We start from the raw sequence: 20,174 nt of genomic DNA on the forward strand, positions 1-20,174 counted from the left end.
GTTTGAAACTGGAATATTCCGGCAAAAACCCACCGAAAACCGGATTTTTCTTCCATTGTTTTACCCCCAAAAATCGAAAAAACGGAAAGGCTATAATCGGGTGAAAATTTTCGATTTTCAAAACCCGTTCAAACCGGTTTGGAGGTTCGGTAGGAGGCAGAAACCGGTCAAAACCAGTTTGAAACTGGAATATTCCGGCGAAAACCTACCGAAAACCGGATTTCTCTTCGATTTTTTGACCCCCAAAATCGAAAAAACGGAAAGGCTATAGCCTTTGGGTTTTTCACAAATCGGGTCAAAATTTTCGATTTTTAAAACCCGTTCAAACCGGTTTGGAGGTTCGGTAGGAGGCTGAAACCGGTCAAAACCAGTTTGAAACTGGAATATTCCGGCGAAAACCTACCGAAAACCGGATTTCTCTTCGATTTTTTGACCCCCAAAATCGAAAAAACGGAAAGGCTATAGCCTTGGGGTTTTTCACAAATCGGGTCAAAATTTTCGATTTTCAAAACCCGTTCAAACCGGTTTGGAGGTTCGGTAGGAGGCAGAAACCGGTCAAAACCAGTTTGAAACTGGAATATTCCGGCAAAAACCCACCGAAAACCGGATTTTTCTTCGATTTTTTACCCCCAAAAATCGAAAAAACGGAAAGGCCATAGCCTTGGTTTTTTTCCCAAATCGGGTTAAATTTTTCGATTTTCAAAACCGGTTTGAACCGGTTTGGAGGTTCGGTAGGAGGCAGAAACCGGTCAAAACCAGTTTGAAACTGGAATATTCCGGCGAAAACCTACCGAAAACCGGATTTTTCTTCGATTTTTACCCCCAAAAATCGAAAAACCGGAAAGGCCATAGCCTTGGGGTTTTTCACAAATCGGGTCAAAATTTTCGATTTTCAAAACTGGTTTAAACCGGATTGGAGGTTCGGTAGGAGGCAGAAACCGGTCATAACCAGTTTGAAACTGGAATATTCCGGCAAAAACCCACCGAAAACCGGATTTTTCTTCCATTGTTTTACCCCCAAAAATCGAAAAAACGGAAAGGCTATAATCGGGTGAAAATTTTCGATTTTCAAAACCCGTTCAAACCGGTTTGGAGGTTCGGTAGGAGGCAGAAACCGGTCAAAACCGGTTTGAAACTGGAATATTCCGGCGAAAACCTACCGAAAACCGGATTTCTCTTCGATTTTTTGACCCCCCAAAATCGAAAAAACGGAAAGGCTATAGCCTTGGGGTTTTTCACAAATCGGGTCAAAATTTTCGATTTTCAAAACCCGTTCAAACCGGTTTGGAGGTTCGGTAGGAGGCAGAAACCGGTCAAAACCAGTTTGAAACTGGAATATTCCGGCGAAACCCCACTGAAAACCGGATTTTTCTTCGATTTTTTGACCCCCAAAAATCCTTGGGGTTTTTCACAAATCGGGTCAAAATTTTCGATTTTCAAAACCGGTTTGAACCGGTTTGAAGTTTCGGTAGGAGGCAGAAACCGGTCAAAACCAGTTTGAAACTGGAATATTCCGGCGAAAACCCACCGAAAACCGGATTTTTCTTCGATTTTTTGACCCCCCAAAATCGAAAAAACGGAAAGGGTATAGCCTTGGGGTTTTTCACAAATCGGATCAAAATTTTCGATTTTCAAAACCCGTTCAAACCGGTTTGGAGGTTCGGTAGGAGGCTGAAACCGGTCAAAACCAGTTTGAAACTGGAATATTCCGGCGAAAACCTACCGAAAACCGGATTTCTCTTCGATTTTTTGACCCCCAAAAATCGAAAAAACGGAAAGGCGATAGCCTTGGGTTTTTTCACAAATCGGGTCAAAATTTTCGATTTTCAAAACCGGTTTGAACCGGTTTGGAGGTTCGGTAGGAGGCAGAAACCGGTCAAAACCAGTTTGAAACTGGAATATTCCGGCGAAAACCTACCGAAAACCGGATTTTTCTTCGATTTTTTAACCCCAAAAATCCAAAAAACGGAAAGGCTATAGCCTTGGGGTTTTTCACAAATCGGGTCAAAATTTTCGATTTTCAAAACCCGTTTAAACCGGTTTGGAGGTTCGGTAGGAGGCAGAAACCGGTCAAAACCAGTTTGAAACTGGAATATTCCGGCGAAAACCCACTGAAAACCGGATTTTTCTTCGATTGTTTGACCCCCAAAAATCCTTGGTCTTTTTCACAAATCGGGTCAAAATTTTCGATTTTCAAAACTGGTTTAAACCGGATTGGAGGTTCGGTAGGAGGCAGAAACCGGTCAAAACCAGTTTGAAACTGGAATATTCCGGCGAAAACCTACCGAAAACCGGATTTTTCTACGATTTTTTGACCCCCCAAAATCGAAAAAACGGAAAGGCTATAGCCTTGGGGTTTTTCACAAATCGGGTCAAAATTTTCGATTTTCAAAACCGGTTTGAACCGGTTTGAAGGTTCGGTAGGAGGCAGAAACCGGTCAAAACCAGTTTGAAACTGGAATATTCCGGCGAAAACCCACCGAAAACCGGATTTTTCTTCGATTTTTTGACCCCCCAAAATCGAAAAAACGGAAAGGGTATAGCCTTGGGGTTTTTCACAAATCGGATCAAAATTTTCGATTTTCAAAACCCGTTCAAACCGGTTTGGAGGTTCGGTAGGAGGCTGAAACCGGTCAAAACCAGTTTGAAACTGGAATATTCCGGCGAAAACCTACCGAAAACCGGATTTCTCTTCGATTTTTTGACCCCCCAAAATCGAAAAAACGGAAAGGCTATAGCCTTGGGGTTTTTCACAAATCGGGTCAAAATTTTCGATTTTCAAAACCGGTTCAAACCGGTTTGGAGGTTCGGTAGGAGGCAGAAACCGGTCAAAACCAGTTTGAAACTGGAATATTCCGGCGAAAACCCAATGAAAACCGGATTTTTCTTCGATTTTGTGACCCCCAAAAATCGAAAAAACGGAAAGGCTATAGCCTTTGGGTTTTTCACAAATCGGGTCAAAATTTTCGATTTTCAAAACCCGTTCAAACCGGTTTGGAGGTTCGGTAGGAGGCTGAAACCGGTCAAAACCAGTTTGAAACTGGAATATTCCGGCGAAAACCTACCGAAAACCGGATTTTTCTTCGATTTTTTAACCCCAAAAATCCAAAAAACGGAAAGGCTATAGCCTTGGGGTTTTTCACAAATCGGGTCAAAATTTTCGATTTTCAAAACCCGTTTAAACCGGTTTGGAGGTTCGGTAGGAGGCAGAAACCGGTCAAAACCAGTTTGAAACTGGAATATTCCGGCGAAAACCCACTGAAAACCGGATTTTTCTTCGATTGTTTGACCCCCAAAAATCCTTGGTCTTTTTCACAAATCGGGTCAAAATTTTCGATTTTCAAAACTGGTTTAAACCGGATTGGAGGTTCGGTAGGAGGCAGAAACCGGTCAAAACCAGTTTGAAACTGGAATATTCCGGCGAAAACCTACCGAAAACCGGATTTTTCTACGATTTTTTGACCCCCCAAAATCGAAAAAACGGAAAGGCTATAGCCTTGGGGTTTTTCACAAATCGGGTCAAAATTTTCGATTTTCAAAACCGGTTTGAACCGGTTTGAAGGTTCGGTAGGAGGCAGAAACCGGTCAAAACCAGTTTGAAACTGGAATATTCCGGCGAAAACCCACCGAAAACCGGATTTTTCTTCGATTTTTTGACCCCCCAAAATCGAAAAAACGGAAAGGGTATAGCCTTGGGGTTTTTCACAAATCGGATCAAAATTTTCGATTTTCAAAACCCGTTCAAACCGGTTTGGAGGTTCGGTAGGAGGCTGAAACCGGTCAAAACCAGTTTGAAACTGGAATATTCCGGCGAAAACCTACCGAAAACCGGATTTCTCTTCGATTTTTTGACCCCCCAAAATCGAAAAAACGGAAAGGCTATAGCCTTGGGGTTTTTCACAAATCGGGTCAAAATTTTCGATTTTCAAAACCGGTTCAAACCGGTTTGGAGGTTCGGTAGGAGGCAGAAACCGGTCAAAACCAGTTTGAAACTGGAATATTCCGGCGAAAACCCAATGAAAACCGGATTTTTCTTCGATTTTGTGACCCCCAAAAATCGAAAAAACGGAAAGGCTATAGCCTTTGGGTTTTTCACAAATCGGGTCAAAATTTTCGATTTTCAAAACCCGTTCAAACCGGTTTGGAGGTTCGGTAGGAGGCTGAAACCGGTCAAAACCAGTTTGAAACTGGAATATTCCGGCGAAAACCTACCGAAAACCGGATTTCTCTTCGATTTTTTGACCCCCCAAAATCGAAAAAACGGAAAGGCTATAGCCTTGGGGTTTTTCACAAATCGGGTCAACATTTTCGATTTTCAAAACCCGTTCAAACCGGTTTGGAGGTTCGGTAGGAGGCAGAAACCGGTCAAAACCAGTTTGAAACTGGAATATTCCGGCGAAAACCTACCGAAAACCGGATTTTTCTTCGATTTTTTACCCCCAAAAATCGAAGAAACGGAAAGGCTATAGCCTTGGGGTTTTTCACAAATCGGGTCAAAGTGTTCGATTTTCAAAACCCGTTTAAACCGGTTTGGAGGTTCGGTAGGAGGCAGAAACCGGTCAAAACCAGTTTGAAACTGGAATATTCCGGCGAAAACCCACTAAAAACCGGATTTTTCTACGATTTTTTGACCCCCAAAAATCCTTGGTCTTTTTCACAAATCGGGTCAAAATTTTCGATTTTCAAAACCGGTTTGAACCGGTTTGAAGGTTCGGTAGGAGGCAGAAACCGGTCAAAACCAGTTTGAAACTGGAATATTCCCGCGAAAACCCACCGAAAACCGGATTTTTCTTCGATTTTTTGACCCCCCAAAATCGAAGAAACGGAAAGGGTATAGCCTTGGGGTTTTTCACAAATCGGATCAAAATTTTCGATTTTCAAAACCCGTTCAAACCGGTTTCGAGGTTCGGTAGGAGGCTGAAACCGGTCAAAACCAGTTTGAAACTGGAATATTCCGGCGAAAACCTACCGAAAACCGGCGAAAACCTACCGAAAACCGGATTTCTCTACGATTTTTTGACCCCCCAAAATCGAAAAAACGGAAAGGCTATAGCCTTGGGGTTTTTCACAAATCGGGTCAAAATTTTCGATTTTCAAAACCGGTTTAAACCGGTTTGGAGGTTCGGTAGGAGGCAGAAACCGGTCAAAACCAGTTTGAAACTGGAATATTCCGGCGAAAACCTACCGAAAACCGGATTTTTCTTCGATTTTTTGACCCCCCAAAATCGAAAAAACGGAAAGGCTATAGCCTTGGGGTTTTTCACAAATCGGGTCAAAATTTTCGATTTTCAAAACCCGTTTAAACCGGTTTGGAGGTTCGGTAGGAGGCAGAAACCGGTCAAAACCAGTTTGAAACTGGAATATTCCGGCGAAAACCCACTAAAAACCGGATTTTTCTACGATTTTTTGACCCCCAAAAATCCTTGGTCTTTTTCACAAATCGGGTCAAAATTTTCGATTTTCAAAACTGGTTTAAACCGGATTGGAGGTTCGGTAGGAGGAAGAAACCGGTCAAAACCAGTTTGAAACTGGAATATTCCGGCGAAATCCCACCGAAAACCGGATTTTTCTTCCATTTTTTGACCCCCCAAAATCGAAAAAACGGAAAGGCTACAATCGGGTGAAAATTTTCGATTTTCAAAACCCGTTCAAGCCGGATTGGAGGTTCGGTAGGAGGCAGAAACCGGTCAAAACCAGTTTGAAACTGGAATATTCCGGCGAAAACCTACCGAAAACCGGATTTTTCTTCGATTTTTTACCCCCAAAAATCGAAAAAACGGAAAGGCTATAGCCTTGGGGTTTTTCACAAATCGGGTCAAAATTTTCGATTTTCAAAACCCGTTCAAACCGGTTTGGAGGTTCGGTAGGAGGCAGAAACCGGTCAAAACCAGTTTGAAACTGGAATATTCCGGCGAAAACCTACCGAAAAACGGATTTTTCTTCGATTTTTACCCCCAAAAATCGAAAAAACAGAAAGGCAACAGCCTTGGTTTTTTTCACAAATCGGGTCAAAATTTTCGATTTTCAAAACTGGTTTGAACCGGTTTGGAGGTTCGGTAGGAGGCAGAAACCGGTCAAAACCAGTTTGAAACTGGAATATTCCGGCGAAAACCTACCGAAAACCGGATTTTTCTTCGATTTTTACCCACAAAAATCGAAAAAACGGAAAGGCCATAGCCTTGGTTTTTTTCACAAATCGGGTCAAAATTTTCGATTTTCAAAACTGGTTTGAACCGGTTTGGAGGTTCGGTAGGAGGCAGAAACCGGTCAAAACCAGTTTGAAACTGGAATATTCCGGCAAAAACCCACCGAAAACCGGATTTATCTTCGATTTTTTTACCCCCAAAAATCGAAAAAACGGAAAGGCAATAATCGGGTGAAAATTTTCGATTTTCAAAACCCGTTCAAACCGGTTTGGAGGTTCGGTAGGAGGCAGAAACCGGTCAAAACCAGTTTGAAACTGGAATATTCCGGTGAAAACCTACCGAAAACCGGATTTTTCTTCGATTTTTACCCCCCAAAATCGAAAAAACGGAAAGGCCATAGCCTTGGTTTTTTTCACAAATCGGGTCAAAATTTTCGATTTTCAAAACCGGTTTAAACCGGTTTGGAGGTTCGGTAGGAGGCAGAAACCGGTCAAAACCAGTTTGAAACTGGAATATTCCGGCAAAAACCCACCGAAAACCGGATTTTTCTTCCATTTTTTTATCCCCAAAAATCGAAAAAACGGAAAGGCTATAATCGGGTGAAAATTTTCGATTTTCAAAACCCGTTCAAACCGGTTTGGAGGTTCGGTAGGAGGCAGAAACCGGTCAAAACCAGTTTGAAACTGGAATATTCCGGCGAAAACCTACCGAAAACCGGATTTTTCTTCGATTTTTACCCCCAAAAATCGAAAAAACAGAAAGGCCACAGCCTTGGTTTTTTTCACAAATCGGGTCAAAATTTTCGATTTTCAAAACTGGTTTGAACCGGTTTGGAGGTTCGGTAGGAGGCAGAAACCGGTCAAAACCAGTTTGAAACTGGAATATTCCGGCAAAAACCCACCGAAAACCGGATTTATCTTCGATTTTTTTACCCCCAAAAATCGAAAAAACGGAAAGGCAATAATCGGGTGAAAATTTTCGATTTTCAAAACCCGTTCAAACCGGTTTGGAGGTTCGGTAGGAGGCAGAAACCGGTCAAAACCAGTTTGAAACTGGAATATTCCGGCGAAAACCTACCGAAAACCGGATTTTTCTTCGATTTTTACCCCCCAAAATCGAAAAAACGGAAAGGCCATAGCCTTGGTTTTTTTCACAAATCGGGTCAAAATTTTCGATTTTCAAAACCGGTTTAAACCGGTTTGGAGGTTCGGTAGGAGGCAGAAACCGGTCAAAACCAGTTTGAAACTGGAATATTCCGGCAAAAACCCACCGAAAACCGGATTTTTCTTCCATTTTTTTATCCCCAAAAATCGAAAAAACGGAAAGGCTATAATCGGGTGAAAATTTTCGATTTTCAAAACCCGTTCAAACCGGTTTGGAGGTTCGGTAGGAGGCAGAAACCGGTCAAAACCAGTTTGAAACTGGAATATTCCGGCGAAAACCTACCGAAAACCGGATTTTTCTTCGATTTTTACCCCCAAAAATCGAAAAAACAAAAAGGCCACAGCCTTGGTTTTTTTCACAAATCGGGTCAAAATTTTCGATTTTCAAAACTGGTTTGAACCGGTTTGGAGGTTCGGTAGGAGGCAGAAACCGGTCAAAACCAGTTTGAAACTGGAATATTCCGGCGAAAACCCACCGAAAACCGGATTTTTCTTCCATTTTTTGACCCCCCAAAATCGAAAAAACGGAAAGGCTATAATCGGGTGAAAATTTTCGATTTTCAAAACCCGTTCAAACCGGTTTGGAGGTTCGGTAGGAGGCAGAAACCGGTCAAAACCAGTTTGAAACTGGAATATTCCGGCGAAAACCCACCGAAAACCGGATTTTTCTTCGATTTTTTGACCCCCCAAAATCGAAAAAACGGAAAGGGTATAGCCTTGGGGTTTTTCACAAATCGGATCTAAATTTTCGATTTTCAAAACCCGTTTAAACCGGTTTGGAGGTTCGGTAGGAGGCTGAAACCGGTCAAAACCAGTTTGAAACTGGAATATTCCGGCGAAAACCTACCGAAAACCGGATTATTCTTCGATTTTTTGACCCCCCAAAATCGAAAAAACGGAAAGGCTATAGCCTTGGGGTTTTTCACAAATCGGGTCAAAATTTTCGATTTGAAAAACCGGTTTAAACCGGTTTGGAGGTTCGGTAGGAGGCAGAAACCGGTCAAAACCAGTTTGAAACTGGAATATTCCGGCGAAAACCTACCGAAAACCGGATTTTTCTTCGATTTTTTACCCCCAAAAATCGAAAAAACGGAAAGGCTATAGCCTTTGGGTTTTTCACAAATCGGGTCAAAATTTTCGATTTTCAAAACCCGTTCAAACCGGTTTGGAGGTTCGGTAGGAGGCTGAAACCGGTCAAAACCAGTTTGAAACTGGAATATTCCGGCGAAAACCTACCGAAAACCGGATTTCTCTTCGATTTTTTGACCCCCCAAAATCGAAAAAACGGAAAGGCTATAGCCTTGGGGTTTTTCACAAATCGGGTCAACATTTTCGATTTTCAAAACCCGTTCAAACCGGTTTGGAGGTTCGGTAGGAGGCAGAAACCGGTCAAAACCAGTTTGAAACTGGAATATTCCGGCGAAAACCTACCGAAAACCGGATTTTTCTTCGATTTTTTACCCCCAAAAATCGAAGAAACGGAAAGGCTATAGCCTTGGGGTTTTTCACAAATCGGGTCAAAGTGTTCGATTTTCAAAACCCGTTTAAACCGGTTTGGAGGTTCGGTAGGAGGCAGAAACCGGTCAAAACCAGTTTGAAACTGGAATATTCCGGCGAAAACCCACTAAAAACCGGATTTTTCTACGATTTTTTGACCCCCAAAAATCCTTGGTCTTTTTCACAAATCGGGTCAAAATTTTCGATTTTCAAAACCGGTTTGAACCGGTTTGAAGGTTCGGTAGGAGGCAGAAACCGGTCAAAACCAGTTTGAAACTGGAATATTCCCGCGAAAACCCACCGAAAACCGGATTTTTCTTCGATTTTTTGACCCCCCAAAATCGAAGAAACGGAAAGGGTATAGCCTTGGGGTTTTTCACAAATCGGATCAAAATTTTCGATTTTCAAAACCCGTTCAAACCGGTTTCGAGGTTCGGTAGGAGGCTGAAACCGGTCAAAACCAGTTTGAAACTGGAATATTCCGGCGAAAACCTACCGAAAACCGGCGAAAACCTACCGAAAACCGGATTTCTCTACGATTTTTTGACCCCCCAAAATCGAAAAAACGGAAAGGCTATAGCCTTGGGGTTTTTCACAAATCGGGTCAAAATTTTCGATTTTCAAAACCGGTTTAAACCGGTTTGGAGGTTCGGTAGGAGGCAGAAACCGGTCAAAACCAGTTTGAAACTGGAATATTCCGGCGAAAACCTACCGAAAACCGGATTTTTCTTCGATTTTTTGACCCCCCAAAATCGAAAAAACGGAAAGGCTATAGCCTTGGGGTTTTTCACAAATCGGGTCAAAATTTTCGATTTTCAAAACCCGTTTAAACCGGTTTGGAGGTTCGGTAGGAGGCAGAAACCGGTCAAAACCAGTTTGAAACTGGAATATTCCGGCGAAAACCCACTAAAAACCGGATTTTTCTACGATTTTTTGACCCCCAAAAATCCTTGGTCTTTTTCACAAATCGGGTCAAAATTTTCGATTTTCAAAACTGGTTTAAACCGGATTGGAGGTTCGGTAGGAGGAAGAAACCGGTCAAAACCAGTTTGAAACTGGAATATTCCGGCGAAATCCCACCGAAAACCGGATTTTTCTTCCATTTTTTGACCCCCCAAAATCGAAAAAACGGAAAGGCTACAATCGGGTGAAAATTTTCGATTTTCAAAACCCGTTCAAGCCGGATTGGAGGTTCGGTAGGAGGCAGAAACCGGTCAAAACCAGTTTGAAACTGGAATATTCCGGCGAAAACCTACCGAAAACCGGATTTTTCTTCGATTTTTTACCCCCAAAAATCGAAAAAACGGAAAGGCTATAGCCTTGGGGTTTTTCACAAATCGGGTCAAAATTTTCGATTTTCAAAACCCGTTCAAACCGGTTTGGAGGTTCGGTAGGAGGCAGAAACCGGTCAAAACCAGTTTGAAACTGGAATATTCCGGCAAAAACCTACCGAAAAACGGATTTTTCTTCGATTTTTACCCCCAAAAATCGAAAAAACAGAAAGGCAACAGCCTTGGTTTTTTTCACAAATCGGGTCAAAATTTTCGATTTTCAAAACTGGTTTGAACCGGTTTGGAGGTTCGGTAGGAGGCAGAAACCGGTCAAAACCAGTTTGAAACTGGAATATTCCGGCGAAAACCTACCGAAAACCGGATTTTTCTTCGATTTTTACCCACAAAAATCGAAAAAACGGAAAGGCCATAGCCTTGGTTTTTTTCACAAATCGGGTCAAAATTTTCGATTTTCAAAACTGGTTTGAACCGGTTTGGAGGTTCGGTAGGAGGCAGAAACCGGTCAAAACCAGTTTGAAACTGGAATATTCCGGCAAAAACCCACCGAAAACCGGATTTATCTTCGATTTTTTTACCCCCAAAAATCGAAAAAACGGAAAGGCAATAATCGGGTGAAAATTTTCGATTTTCAAAACCCGTTCAAACCGGTTTGGAGGTTCGGTAGGAGGCAGAAACCGGTCAAAACCAGTTTGAAACTGGAATATTCCGGTGAAAACCTACCGAAAACCGGATTTTTCTTCGATTTTTACCCCCCAAAATCGAAAAAACGGAAAGGCCATAGCCTTGGTTTTTTTCACAAATCGGGTCAAAATTTTCGATTTTCAAAACCGGTTTAAACCGGTTTGGAGGTTCGGTAGGAGGCAGAAACCGGTCAAAACCAGTTTGAAACTGGAATATTCCGGTGAAAACCTACCGAAAACCGGATTTTTCTTCGATTTTTACCCCCCAAAATCGAAAAAACGGAAAGGCCATAGCCTTGGTTTTTTTCACAAATCGGGTCAAAATTTTCGATTTTCAAAACCGGTTTAAACCGGTTTGGAGGTTCGGTAGGAGGCAGAAACCGGTCAAAACCAGTTTGAAACTGGAATATTCCGGCAAAAACCCACCGAAAACCGGATTTTTCTTCCATTTTTTTATCCCCAAAAATCGAAAAAACGGAAAGGCTATAATCGGGTGAAAATTTTCGATTTTCAAAACCCGTTCAAACCGGTTTGGAGGTTCGGTAGGAGGCAGAAACCGGTCAAAACCAGTTTGAAACTGGAATATTCCGGCGAAAACCTACCGAAAACCGGATTTTTCTTCGATTTTTACCCCCAAAAATCGAAAAAACAGAAAGGCCACAGCCTTGGTTTTTTTCACAAATCGGGTCAAAATTTTCGATTTTCAAAACTGGTTTGAACCGGTTTGGAGGTTCGGTAGGAGGCAGAAACCGGTCAAAACCAGTTTGAAACTGGAATATTCCGGCAAAAACCCACCGAAAACCGGATTTATCTTCGATTTTTTTACCCCCAAAAATCGAAAAAACGGAAAGGCAATAATCGGGTGAAAATTTTCGATTTTCAAAACCCGTTCAAACCGGTTTGGAGGTTCGGTAGGAGGCAGAAACCGGTCAAAACCAGTTTGAAACTGGAATATTCCGGCGAAAACCTACCGAAAACCGGATTTTTCTTCGATTTTTACCCCCCAAAATCGAAAAAACGGAAAGGCCATAGCCTTGGTTTTTTTCACAAATCGGGTCAAAATTTTCGATTTTCAAAACCGGTTTAAACCGGTTTGGAGGTTCGGTAGGAGGCAGAAACCGGTCAAAACCAGTTTGAAACTGGAATATTCCGGCAAAAACCCACCGAAAACCGGATTTTTCTTCCATTTTTTTATCCCCAAAAATCGAAAAAACGGAAAGGCTATAATCGGGTGAAAATTTTCGATTTTCAAAACCCGTTCAAACCGGTTTGGAGGTTCGGTAGGAGGCAGAAACCGGTCAAAACCAGTTTGAAACTGGAATATTCCGGCGAAAACCTACCGAAAACCGGATTTTTCTTCGATTTTTACCCCCAAAAATCGAAAAAACAAAAAGGCCACAGCCTTGGTTTTTTTCACAAATCGGGTCAAAATTTTCGATTTTCAAAACTGGTTTGAACCGGTTTGGAGGTTCGGTAGGAGGCAGAAACCGGTCAAAACCAGTTTGAAACTGGAATATTCCGGCGAAAACCCACCGAAAACCGGATTTTTCTTCCATTTTTTGACCCCCCAAAATCGAAAAAACGGAAAGGCTATAATCGGGTGAAAATTTTCGATTTTCAAAACCCGTTCAAACCGGTTTGGAGGTTCGGTAGGAGGCAGAAACCGGTCAAAACCAGTTTGAAACTGGAATATTCCGGCGAAAACCCACCGAAAACCGGATTTTTCTTCGATTTTTTGACCCCCCAAAATCGAAAAAACGGAAAGGGTATAGCCTTGGGGTTTTTCACAAATCGGATCTAAATTTTCGATTTTCAAAACCCGTTTAAACCGGTTTGGAGGTTCGGTAGGAGGCTGAAACCGGTCAAAACCAGTTTGAAACTGGAATATTCCGGCGAAAACCTACCGAAAACCGGATTATTCTTCGATTTTTTGACCCCCCAAAATCGAAAAAACGGAAAGGCTATAGCCTTGGGGTTTTTCACAAATCGGGTCAAAATTTTCGATTTGAAAAACCGGTTTAAACCGGTTTGGAGGTTCGGTAGGAGGCAGAAACCGGTCAAAACCAGTTTGAAACTGGAATATTCCGGCGAAAACCCACCGAAACCCGGATTTATCTTCGATTTTTTGCCCCCCCAAAATCGAAAAAACGGAAAGGCGATAGCCTTGGGTTTTTTCACAAATCGGGTCAAAATTTTAGATTTTCAAAACCGGTTCAAACCGGTTTGGAGGTTCGGTAGGAGGCAGAAACCGGTCAAAACCAGTTTGAAACTGGAATATTCCGGCGAAAACCCAATGAAAACCGGATTTTTCTTCGATTTTTTGACCCCCCAAAATCGAAAGAATGGAAAAGCTATAGCCTTTGGGTTTTTCACAAATCGGGTTAAAATTTTCGATTTTCAAAACCCGTTTAAACCGCTTTGGAGGTTCGGTAGGAGGCAGAAACCGGTCAAAACCAGTTTGAAACTGGAATATTCCGGCGAAAACCTACCGAAAACCGGATTTTTCTTCCATTTTTTGACCCCAAAAATCGAAAAAACGGAAAGGCTATAGCTTTGGGGGTTTTCACAAATCGGGTCAAAATTTTCAATTTTCAAAACCGGTTTGAACCGGTTTGGAGGTTCGGTAGGAGGCTGAAACCGGTCAAAACCAGTTTGAAATTGGAATATTACGACGAAAACCTACCGAAAACCGGATTTTTCTTCGATTTTTTGACCCCCCAAAATCGAAAAAACGGAAAGGCCATAGCCTTGGCTTTTTTCACAAATCGGGTGAAAATTTTCGATTTTCAAAACTGGTTTGAACCGGATTGGAGGTTCGGTAGGAGGCAGAAACCGGTCAAAACCAGTTTGAAACTGGAATATTCCGGCGAAAACCTACCGAAAACCGGATTTTTCTTCGATTTTTTGACCCCCCAAAATCGAAACAACGGAAAGGCAACAGCCTTGGGGTTTTTCACAAATCGGGTCAAAATTTTCGATTTTCAAAACTGGTTTAAACCGGTTTGGAGGTTCGGTAGGAGGCAGAAACCGATCAAAACCAGTTTGAAACTGGAATATTCCGGCGAAAACCCACCGAAAACCGGATTTCTCTTCGATTTTTTGACCCCCCAAAATCGAAAAAACGGAAAGGCGACAGCCTTGGGTTTTTTCACAAATCGGGTCAAAATTTTAGATTTTCAAAACCGGTTCAAACCGGTTTGGAGGTTCGGTAGGAGGCAGAAACCGGTCAAAACCAGTTTGAAACTGGAATATTCCGGCGAAAACCCAATGAAAACCGGATTTTTCTTCCATTTTTTGACCCCAAAAATCGAAAAAACGGAAAGGCTATAGCTTTGGGGGTTTTCACAAATCGGGTCAAAATTTTCGATTTTCAAAACTGGTTTGAACCGGATTGGAGGTTCGGTAGGAGGCAGAAACCGGTCAAAACCAGTTTGAAACTGGAATATTCCGGCGAAAACCCAATGAAAACCGGAATTTTCTTCCATTTTTTGAACCCCCAAAATCGAAAGAATGGAAAAGCTGTAGCCTTGGGGTTTTTCACAAATCGGGTCAAAATTTTCGATTTTCAAAACCCGTTTAATCCCGTTTGGAGGTTCGGTAGGAGGCAGAAACCGGTCAAAACCAGTTTGAAACTGGAATATTCCGGCGAAAACCTACCGAAAACCGGATTTTTCTTCCATTTTTTGACCCCCAAAAATCGAAAAAACGGAAAGGCTATAATCGGGTGAAAATTTTCGATTTTCAAAACCCGTTCAAACCGGTTTGGACGTTCGGTAGGAGGCAGAAACCGGTCAAAACCAGTTTGAAACTGGAATATTCCGGCGAAAACCCACCGAAAACCGGATTTTTCTTCGATTTTTTACCCCTAAAAATCGAAAAAACGGAAAGGCTATAGCCTTGGGGATTTTCACAAATCGGGTCAAAATTTTCGATTTTCAAAACCGGTTTAACCCGGTTTGGAGGTTCGGTAGGAGGCAGAAACCGGTCAAAACCAGTTTGAAACTGGAATATTCCGGCGAAAACCTACCGAACACCGGATTTTTCTTTCATTTTTTGACCCCCAAAGTCGAAAAAACGGGAAGGTTATAGCGTTGGGGTTTTTCACTAATCGGGTCAAAATTTTCGATTTTAAAAACCGGTTTGAACCGGTTTGGAGGTTCGGTAGGAGGCAGAAACCGGTCAAAACCAGTTTTTGACCCCTAAAAAGCCTAGGGTTTTCTCACAAATCGGGTTAAATTTTTCGATTTTCAAAACCCGTTTAAATCGGTTTGGAGGTTCGATAGGAGGCAGAAACCGGTCAAAACCAGTTTGAAACTGGAATATTCCGGCGAAAACCCACCGAAAACCGGATTTTTCTTCGATTATTTGACCCCCAAAAATCGAAAAAACGGAAAGGCTATAGCCTTGGGGTTTTTCACAAATCGGGTCAAAATTTTCGATTTTAAAAACCGGTTTGAACCGGTTTGGAGGTTCGGTAGGAGGCAGAAACCGGTCAAAACCACTTTTTGACCCCCAAAAAGCCTTGGGTTTTTTCCCAAATCGGGTTAAATTTTTCGATTTTAAAAACCGGTTTAACCCGGTTTGGAGGTTCGGTAGGAGGCAGAAACCGGTCAAAACCAGTTTGAAACTGGAATATTCCGGCGAAAACCTACCGAAAACCGGATTTTTCTTTCATTTTTTGACCCCCAAAGTTGAAAAAACGGGAAGGCTATAGCGTTGGGGTTTTTCACTAATCGGGTCAAAATTTTCGATTTTAAAAACCGGTTTGAACCGGTTTGGAGGTTCGGTAGGAGTCAGAAACCGGTCAAAACCAGTTTTTGACCCCCAAAAAGCCTTGGGTTTTTTCACAAATCGGGTTAAATTTTTCGATTTTCAAAACCGGTTTAAACCGGTTTGGAGGTTCGGTAGGAGGCAGAAACCGGTCAAAACCAGTTTGAAACTGGAATATTCCGGCGAAAACCTACCGAAAACCGGATTTTTCTTCGATTTTTTGACCCCCCAAAATCGAAAAAACGGAAAGGCCATAGCCTTGGCTTTTTTCACAAATCGGGTGAAAATTTTCGATTTTCAAAACTGGTTTAAACCGGATTGGAGTTTCGGTAGGAGGCAGAAACCGGTCAAAACCAGTTTGAAACTGGAATATTCCGGCGAAAACCTACCGAAAACCGGATTTTTCTTCGATTTTTTGACCCCCCAAAATCGAAACAACGGAAAGGCAACAGCCTTGGGGTTTTTCACAAATCGGGTCAAAATTTTCGATTTTCAAAACTGGTTTAAACCGGTTTGGAGGTTCGGTAGGAGGCAGAAACCGATCAAAACCAGTTTGAAACTGGAATATTCCGGCGAAAACCCACCGAAAACCGGATTTATCTTCGATTTTTTGACCCCCCAAAATCGAAAAAACGGAAAGGCGATAGCCTTGGGTTTTTTCACAAATCGGGTCAAAATTTTAGATTTTCAAAACCGGTTCAAACCGGTTTGGAGGTTCGGTAGGAGGCAGAAACCGGTCAAAACCAGTTTGAAACTGGAATATTCCGGCGAAAACCCAATGAAAACCGGAATTTTCTTCCATTTTTTGAACCCCCAAAATCGAAAGAATCGAAAAGCTGTAGCCTTGGGGTTTTTCACAAATCGGGTCAAAATTTTCGATTTTCAAAACCCGTTTAATCCCGTTTGGAGGTTCGGTAGGAGGCAGAAACCGGTCAAAACCAGTTTGAAACTGGAATATTCCGGCGAAAACCTACCGAAAACCGGATTTTTCTTCCATTTTTTGACCCCCAAAAATCGAAAAAACGGAAAGGCTATAATCGGGTGAAAATTTTCGATTTTCAAAACCCGTTCAAACCGGTTTGGACGTTCGGTAGGAGGCAGAAACCGGTCAAAACCAGTTTGAAACTGGAATATTCCGGCAAAAACCCACCGAAAACCGGATTTTTCTTCGATTTTTTACCCCTAAAAATCGAAAAAACGGAAAGGCTATAGCCTTGGGGATTTTCACAAATCGGGTCAAAATTTTCGATTTTCAAAACCGGTTTAACCCGGTTTGGAGGTTCGGTAGGAGGCAGAAACCGGTCAAAACCAGTTTGAAACTGGAATATTCCGGCGAAAACCTACCGAAAACCGGATTTTTCTTTCATTTTTTGACCCCCAAAGTCGAAAAAACGGGAAGGTTATAGCGTTGGGGTTTTTCACTAATCGGGTCAAAATTTTCGATTTTAAAAACCGGTTTGAACCGGTTTGGAGGTTCGGTAGGAGGCAGAAACCGGTCAAAACCAGTTTTTGACCCCTAAAAAGCCTAGGGTTTTCTCACAAATCGGGTTAAATTTTTCGATTTTCAAAACCCGTTTAAATCGGTTTGGAGGTTCGATAGGAGGCAGAAACCGGTCAAAACCAGTTTGAAACTGGAATATTCCGGCGAAAACCCACCGAAAACCGGATTTTTCTTCGATTATTTGACCCCCAAAAATCGAAAAAACGGAAAGGCTATAGCCTTGGGGTTTTTCACAAATCGGGTCAAAATTTTCGATTTTAAAAACCGGTTTGAACCGGTTTGGAGGTTCGGTAGGAGGCAGAAACCGGTCAAAACCAGTTTTTGACCCCCAAAAAGCCTTGGGTTTTTTCCCAAATCGGGTTAAATTTTTCGATTTTAAAAACCGGTTTAACCCGGTTTGGAGGTTCGGTAGGAGGCAGAAACCGGTCAAAACCAGTTTGAAACTGGAATATTCCGGCGAAAACCTACCGAAAACCGGATTTTTCTTTCATTTTTTGACCCCCAAAGTTGAAAAAACGGGAAGGCTATAGCGTTGGGGTTTTTCACTAATCGGGTCAAAATTTTCGATTTTAAAAACCGGTTTGAACCGGTTTGGAGGTTCGGTAGGAGTCAGAAACCGGTCAAAACCAGTTTTTGACCCCCAAAAAGCCTTGGGTTTTTTCACAAATCGGGTTAAATTTTTCGATTTTCAAAACCGGTTTAAACCGGTTTGGAGGTTCGGTAGGAGGCAGAAACCGGTCAAAACCAGTTTGAAACTGGAATATTCCGGCGAAAACCTACCGAAAACCGGATTTTTCTTCGATTTTTTGACCCCCCAAAATCGAAAAAACGGAAAGGCCATAGCCTTGGCTTTTTTCACAAATCGGGTGAAAATTTTCGATTTTCAAAACTGGTTTAAACCGGATTGGAGTTTCGGTAGGAGGCAGAAACCGGTCAAAACCAGTTTGAAACTGGAATATTCCGGCGAAAACCTACCGAAAACCGGATTTTTCTTCGATTTTTTGACCCCCCAAAATCGAAACAACGGAAAGGCAACAGCCTTGGGGTTTTTCACAAATCGGGTCAAAATTTTCGATTTTCAAAACTGGTTTAAACCGGTTTGGAGGTTCGGTAGGAGGCAGAAACCGGTCAAAACCAGTTTGAAACTGGAATATTCCGGCGAAAACCCACCGAAAACCGGATTTTTCTTCGATTATTTGACCCCCAAAAATCGAAAAAACGGAAAGGCTATAGCCTTGGGGTTTTTCACAAATCGGGTCAAAATTTTCGATTTTAAAAACCGGTTTGAACCGGTTTGGAGGTTCGGTAGGAGGCAGAAACCGGTCAAAACCAGTTTTTGACCCCCAAAAAGCCTTGGGTTTTTTCCCAAATCGGGTTAAATTTTTCGATTTTAAAAACCGGTTTAACCCGGTTTGGAGGTTCGGTAGGAGGCAGAAACCGGTCAAAACCAGTTTGAAACTGGAATATTCCGGCGAAAACCTACCGAAAACCGGATTTTTCTTTCATTTTTTGACCCCCAAAGTTGAAAAAACGGGAAGGCTATAGCGTTGGGGTTTTTCACTAATCGGGTCAAAATTTTCGATTTTAAAAACCGGTTTGAACCGGTTTGGAGGTTCGGTAGGAGTCAGAAACCGGTCAAAACCAGTTTTTGACCCCCAAAAAGCCTTGGGTTTTTTCACAAATCGGGTTAAATTTTTCGATTTTCAAAACCGGTTTAAACCGGTTTGGAGGTTCGGTAGGAGGCAGAAACCGGTCAAAACCAGTTTGAAACTGGAATATTCCGGCGAAAACCTACCGAAAACCGGATTTTTCTTCGATTTTTTGACCCCCCAAAATCGAAAAAACGGAAAGGCCATAGCCTTGGCTTTTTTCACAAATCGGGTGAAAATTTTCGATTTTCAAAACTGGTTTAAACCGGATTGGAGTTTCGGTAGGAGGCAGAAACCGGTCAAAACCAGTTTGAAACTGGAATATTCCGGCGAAAACCTACCGAAAACCGGATTTTTCTTCGATTTTTTGACCCCCCAAAATCGAAACAACGGAAAGGCAACAGCCTTGGGGTTTTTCACAAATCGGGTCAAAATTTTCGATTTTCAAAACTGGTTTAAACCGGTTTGGAGGTTCGGTAGGAGGCAGAAACCGATCAAAACCAGTTTGAAACTGGAATATTCCGGCGAAAACCCACCGAAAACCGGATTTCTGTTCGATTTTTTGACCCCCCAAAATCGAAAAAACGGAAAGGCGATAGCCTTGGGTTTTTTCACAAATCGGGTCAAAATTTTAGATTTTCAAAACCGGTTCAAACCGGTTTGGAGGTTCGGTAGGAGGCAGAAACCGGTCAAAACCAGTTTGAAACTGGAATATTCCGGCGAAAACCCAATGAAAACCGGAATTTTCTTCCATTTTTTGAACCCCCAAAATCGAAAGAATCGAAAAGCTGTAGCCTTGGGGTTTTTCACAAATCGGGTCAAAATTTTCGATTTTCAAAACCCGTTTAATCCCGTTTGGAGGTTCGGTAGGAGGCAGAAACCGGTCAAAACCAGTTTGAAACTGGAATATTCCGGCGAAAACCTACCGAAAACCGGATTTTTCTTCCATTTTTTGACCCCCAAAAATCGAAAAAACGGAAAGCCTATAATCGGGTGAAAATTTTCGATTTTCAAAACCCGTTCAAACCAGTTTGGAGGTTCGGTAGGAGGCAGAAACCGGTCAAAACCAGTTTGAAACTGGAATATTCCGGCGAAAACCCACCGAAAACCGGATTTTTCTTCGATTTTTTACCCCTAAAAATCGAAAAAACGGAAAGGCTATAGCCTTGGGGATTTTCACAAATCGGGTCAAAATTTTCGATTTTCAAAACCGGTTTAACCCGGTTTGGAGGTTCGGTAGGAGGCAGAAACCGGTCAAAACCAGTTTGAAACTGGAATATTCCGGCGAAAACCTACCGAAAACCGGATTTTTCTTTCATTTTTTGACCCCCAAAGTCGAAAAAACGGGAAGGCTATAGCGTTGGGGTTTTTCACTAATCGGGTCAAAATTTTCGATTTTAAAAACCGGTTTGAACCAGTATGGAGGTTCGGTAGGAGGCAGAAACCGGTCAAAACCAGTTTTTGACCCCCAAAAAG

This window comes from Phallusia mammillata, chromosome 2 (assembly GCF_965637545.1).
Source record: "Phallusia mammillata chromosome 2, kaPhaMamm4.hap1.1, whole genome shotgun sequence".
Taxonomy (NCBI): Eukaryota; Metazoa; Chordata; class Ascidiacea; order Phlebobranchia; family Ascidiidae; genus Phallusia; species Phallusia mammillata.